Genomic DNA, 6,839 nt, shown 5'->3' on the forward strand with positions numbered 1-6,839 from the left:
TCATATCCTTGGACCATTTATCAATTGGGGAATGACATATTCTAAATTTGACTCAATCTTCTATATATTTGAGCATAAGGCATTTATCAAAATTACTGAGTGTAAAAAATGTTTCCCAGCTTCCGTCTTTCATTTTAATCTTGGTTATATTGGCTTTTTGCTTTTTAATTTGCTGTGATCAAAATTATCCATTATACATTACATAATGTTCTCTCTCTTTTTTGGTCATAAATTCTTCAGTTCTCCATGGATCTGACAGATAATGTATTACTTGCTCTCCTAATTTTCTTATGGTATCATCTTTTATGTCCAGTATAATCAAGTACCCATTTTGACATTATCTTAGTATTAGGGAGTGAGATGTTGGTCTATGCCTAATTTTTAGCATTCTATGTTCCAGTTTTCCTAGCAGTTTTTTATCAATAGTCAGTCTCCTCCAAAAAGCTAGAATTTTGTAGTTTGTCAAACAGTAGAATACTATAGGCATTTACTAATGTATCTTGTGAATCTCACCTATTCCACTGATCCACACACTCTTTCTCATCCAGTACCAAATAGTTTTGATGATTGCCATTTTATAGTACAGTTTTTGATCTTGTGTGTACAAGCCACCTGTTTTAATCTTTTTCTTTAAACTAATTCCCTGATACTCTTTACTTTTATTCATCCAGATTAATTTTGTTATTATTTTTTCTAGCACTGTAAAATACTTTTTTGGTAGTTTGATTGTTATGGTGCTGAGTAAGTAAACTAATTTAGGTATAATTGTCATTTCTTTCTTATATTAGCTCAGACTACCTATGAGCAACTGATATTTTTCCATTACTAAGAAATGACTTTATTTTAAAAGTGTTTTATAATTGTAATCAAATAGTACCTGGGTTGTTGGGGGAGTTTTTTTTGGTACATATACTCCCAAATATTAAAATTGTCTATAGTTTTTTTAATGAAATTTCTATATCTCTTACTGCTGGACTTTGATAATAATATATAGAAATGTTTATGATTTATGTGGGTTTGCTTCACATCCTGCAACTTTGATAAAGATGTTAATTCTTTTAAGTGGTTTTATTTTTCAGTTGATCCTCTAGGATTCTCTAAGTACACCATCATATCATCTGCAAAGAGTGATAGTTTTGTTTATTTCCTAATTCCCTATTTTCCTTCTGTTTTTGTTAAAGCTAACATTTCCAGTACAATACTGAATAATAGTGATAATAATAGGCATCCTTGTTTCACCCCTGATCCTATTGGAAATGCTCTTAGTTTATCCCTGTTATATATAATGCTTGCTGATAGATTTAGATGGATAATGCTTATAATTTTATTATAAAATAAATTCCCTTTATTACTTTGTTCTCTAGTGTTTTTGATAGGAATGGATGTTGTATGTTATCAGAAGTTTTTTTCTGTATTTATTGAGATAATCATATGATTTAGGTTAATTTTGTTATTGATATGATCAATTATGTTGATAGATTTTTTTCTTTTTCTAATTTTGAAGCAGTCCTCCATTCCTGGTATAAATCCCACCTTGTCATGGTATATTGTCCTGGTGATAAATTCCTGTAATCTCTTTTCTAATATTCTATTTAAATTTTTTTTGCATTTTTGTATTATTAATTAGAGGAATTGCTCTATAATTCTATTTTTTTTCTATTTTGGCTCTTTGTGGCTTCCATATGAGTACCATATTTGTATCATAAAAATAATTTGGTATTATCCTACATTGCATATATTTCTATGTAGTTTATATAATATTGGAATTAATTGTTCTTTAAATGTTTGGTAGAATTCAATTTAAATCCATGTGGCTCTGGAGATGTTTTCTTAAGGAGTTCACTAATGGCTTGTTCAATTTTTTTCTGAAATATGGCTATTTTATTATTTTATCTCCTTTTCAGTTAATCTGGACAACTTTAATTTTTTGTAAATATTCATCCATTTCATTTAGATTGTCAGATTTATAATCATACAGCTGGGAAGAATAGTTCCTAATTACTGCTTTAATTTCCTCTTTATTTTTGATGAATTCACTCTCTTCATTTTTGTTATTGGTAATTTGGTTTTCTTCCTTCTTTTTTTAAATCAAATTAATTAAAAATTTATTTATTTTAGTATTTTATCTATTTAATTTTTTCATAAAAGCATCTCTTATTTTTATTTAACAGGGAAATATTTTTCTTTCAGTTTTATTAAGCTCTTCTTTTATATTCAGAATTTTTAATTTGCTTTTTAATTGGAGATTTTATTTTTTTTCTTGCTTTTTCAGTTGGATGACCAATTCATTAATATAATCTTTCTCTATTTCATTTATGTAAGCATTTAGAGATAAAAATTTTGCCTAATAACTGCTTTGTCTACATCCCATAAGTTTTGATATGTTTTCTTATTATTGTAATTCTCTGTGATGAAAATATTGATTGTTTTTATGATTTGTTGTTTGACAGACTTATTCTTTAGGATTAGATTATCTAGTTTCCCTTATTTTTAAGTCCATCTTCCCATGGTCCTTTATATATGTAACTTTTATTGCATCACGATCTGAAAAGGATGGATTTGTTATTTCGGCCTTTCTGCATTGGATCATGAGGTTTTATGCTCTAATGCATGATTAACATTTCTGTAGGAACCATGTGTTTTTCATAAAAGATATATTCCTTTCTTTACCAATTGAATTTTCTCCAGATGTCTATCATATCTAACTTTCCTAAAATTCTATTCAACATCTTGACTTCTTTCTTGTTTATTTTGTGGTTAGGTTTATCTAGCTCTGAGAGAGAGTGGCTGAGGTCCCCGCTAGTATAGTTTTACTATATACTTCTTGTTCTAAGTCCTTTAATTTCCCCTCTAAGAATTTGAATGCTATACCACTTTGTACATATATGTTTAGTATTGATATTACTTCATTGTCTATGGTACCTTTTAGCAAGATGTAGTTTCATTCTTTCACTCTTTTAATTAGATCTGTTTTTGCTTTTGCTCTGTCTGAGATCAGGAATGTTATTCCTGATATTTTTTTAACTTCAGCTGAAACATAATATATTTTGCTCCAACATTTTACCTTTACTTTGTGTTTCTCTGCTCCAAATATCTTTCATGTAAACAGCACATTGTAGAATTCTGTTTTTTTTAATCCACCCTGCTATCTTCCCCCATTTTATGGGAAATTTCTCCCCATCCACATTCATAGTTATGATTACTAACTGTGTATTTCCCTGCATCCTATTTTCCCCAATTTATACTTTTCTCTCTCCTTTCATCCCATTTCCTCCTCACCAGTCTTTTGCTTCTGACCACCACATCTCTCAATCTCAACTCCCATCTATCAGCCTTCCCCTTCCCTTTTCTTTCTAAATTCCTACTTCCATATAGGGTAAAATAAATTCCTATACCCAAATGATTGTGTATGTTATTTCCTCTTCGAAACAAATCAGATAAGAATAATTTCAAAAAATGTTCACCTGCTCTATTTCTTCTTTGTATCTAGTGTAATAGGTTTTTTTTTGCACCTGTTCATGTGATTCAATTTACCCTATTATGCCTTCCACTTTCTTCTTCTTCCAGTATGGTCCCATTTTTATGCCTTATGTTTTTTATCATCTTGTCAAAGTCAACTTATACCCAAACCCTTTGTCTAGGTATACTCCTTCTAACTGCCATAATAGATACACAGTTCTCAAGAGTTGTACATATTATCTTACCATATAGGAATGTAAACAGTTTAATCTTGTTGAATAACATATTTGTTTTTCTTTCCTGTTTACCTTTTTATGCTTCTCTTGAGTATAGTATTTGAAGAGTCTTTCAATGACTATTTTACCCTCTGAATCTAGAAAATTAGTGCAGTTTTTCCTCGATAGTTTCTTAAAAGATGCATTCCACATTGTTGTTTTGTTTTGTTTTTGTTTGTTTTTATTGTGGCTTTCAGGTAGTCTGAAATTATCTCTCCTGGATTTGTTTTTTCAGGTTGGTTACTTTTCCAAAGATGTTTTATTCTTTTTTTTTTTCTTTCTTCTGATATTATTGGACTGATTATTGATGTCTCATAGAGTCAATAGCTTCCATATGCCCAATTCTAATTTTTACAGAACTTTTATTTTTCTTCAGTTATCTTTTGGGCCCCCTTTTCTGTTTGGTCACTTCTACTTTTCAAAGAGTTATTTTCTTCACTGGATTTTCCCCCCTTTAGCAAATTCTAATTTTTTAGTCAATTTTTTGTGCTTCATTTTGTAAACTGTCGACTCTTTTTTCATAATTCTACTGCATAACTCTAATTTCTTTTCCCACTTGTTCTTCTATGTCTCTTATTTGAAAGTCCTTTTTGAGTTCTTCCAAGGAGGGTTTTTGGGTTGGAGACCAATTCATATTCCCTTTTGAGGCTTCACATATAGGGATTTTGACATTGTAGTCCTCTTCTGAGTTTGCATTTTACTTCTCCCTGTCACCATAGTAGCTGTCTGTGGCAAAGGATCTTTTCTTTTTTTTTTGGCTCATTTGAAAAAGTTGAGCTCTTCTCCAGGAGAAAGCGCCACTGTTCCAAGCTTCTTCTTCTGGGAATCAGAAACACAGTCACTGATTTTCTGCACCAGATTCTCGATGATTGTAGCTTGTTTCCTGTTTTGTGGTGGCCCAGCCTAGTCATAACAGTTGTTCTGGGGTTCTGGATCTGGCAATTTATCTTATTTCTGGGGCTGGAGGCCTCACATCTGGCCCACTGTGCCCCTAGTCTGCTAAGCAAGGATTGAGAGACCTTAGTTACTATTCTGTGCTGTGGCTAAGAGTCTCCCATTGCTTTACCCAGACACCATTTGTGCTAGGCCGAACTCCCAATTTACCCAAGTGAGACAGAACTATCCTGAAGTCCTTCTAAGTTACCTTAAGCTAGAAAACTGTTTCACTGTCTTTTTGTAGGTTCTGTCACTCTAGAATCTCTTTAGAGCCTTAATTTAATGTTATTTCTGAGGGAAAATGGGGACAGCTCAGGCAACTTCCTGGATTCTCTCTGCCATCTTGGCTTTGCCTCCTCTATCTGTGTATTTCTTTCCTGTTATCTTAACCTCTTATCTCTTCTCTAAGGTTCTTTTATTCTATACCCAGAACCTCTAGGTTCCAAGCATTTACCCCAACCACTATGAACCTCAGAAAGATATAATTTTATCCAACTTCTGCCATTCTATTTAAATGTATTGATATGTTTTGTGATTGGTTGGTAGTTATTTTATTTGAACTAAATTTTCCATGTTAAAAAAGTTATTTTGTAGAACATTTTATTTTATTTTATTTTATTTTTAAATGATTAATTTATATTTTAATCTTCTATGTTTAAAAATATACACCTCATTACAATGAGGGAAAAAACAACATATTTATATTACTCTCTGTACTTTGCTAGGTGCCCAAAATATAGTACAAAACTCTTTCTGATGCTTCAAAGCTCACAATGTTCTCTGGCCAAAAGTAGGAATGGGGAAAAGGTAGATATCTAGATGTCACCTTGTTATCAAGTAAATCCTTCTTAGGGGGTTGCCTGAAAGGTACCTGGAACCTTCTAAATGTTCAAAACTCTTGTTTCAAAATTGACTCTCTATTTCATACAAAATGCAAAGGGTGTGATCATTCTCAACCATTTTGATTCAGTCTTTGTAGAATCTTTTTTTTATCCAATGACTTTCAGAGATACCTAAATTGATTAAGAGCTTTTCATATTTAAATTAAAGACTATGATTGATAACTCATTCAATTGATATGGTTAGCCACAGTTCACATTGTTTCTACTAGTAGTAGATCATTTTTCCAGTTCAGTGGAAATGTGTTTATCAACTGATAAAGTCATGAGGCCTAAATGGGGACTTTCTAGGTCCCCAGTCTTAAACTATGAGCTGTCATTTATCCAGAGAAGGTACATGAGTGAGTTTCTGGTAGAGAAATATATGAATCTTATCAATAACTTCAAAGATCTTGAACTTAACTCATTTTACTGACTATAACCTCTATACCTTTCAAGATTTCCAGTGCTGATACCTGCTTACCATGGTCTACATTTTTCATTATGATTTCTAGTTTGTCTGTTTTTCTCTACTCTTTCCTTTTATCTTTAACAAAAAGTTCCCTTTTGTCTTCATTTTTTTTCTGTTCAACCATTATAACAATTTCTTCTCTATCACTGTAAATTCTTCTCCCTCTTAGTCTTTCACTACGACAACCATGTCAATCATCAACTGTGCCACCTTCATTGTTCTCTTTTCTTCTCCCATTCCAAGGTTGGTTAGCATTGTTGGAGAAAGTCATCAAAATATTCTGGTCGCAATTCCTCTTATCTTATTTCAAGCAGTGACCCTTGGTTATGTGGAAATCCCATCCATAATTTCATAGTATCATAAGATTAAACATTTAGGTATGAAAAGGATCTTAGAGTTTATCTAATCTAGTGTATTTAACAAATGTGGATATGAGATTTACAGAGTTTGCCCAATGTTATATGGGTAATAAATGACAGAACTAATATTTGAACTTCTCTCTTATTCCTATATAGTGCTGTTTTTGCTGTGATATAATTATACCTTTTTAATTCAGTTAAATTCAATGAAAATTTGTTAAATGCCTGCTACATGCTAGGTACTGTGCTAAATATTGAGAATACAAATAAGAAAAAGAAACAATCTCTTCCCTCAAGGATACGATATGCAAACAAATTATACAAAGTAATCCATATACAGAATAAATAGTAAATAATTAGCAGACTAAAGACACTAGAATTAGGTGGGGTTGGGAAGGCTTCCTATAAAAGATGGAATTTATTTGGAACATAATAGAAGTCAGGGAAGTCAGTAGGTAGG

This window comes from Petaurus breviceps, unplaced genomic scaffold (assembly GCF_028583685.1).
Source record: "Petaurus breviceps papuanus isolate PSGF00001 unplaced genomic scaffold, PetGlider_PUasm1.0 38, whole genome shotgun sequence".
In the NCBI taxonomy this organism is placed as follows: domain Eukaryota; kingdom Metazoa; phylum Chordata; class Mammalia; order Diprotodontia; family Petauridae; genus Petaurus; species Petaurus breviceps.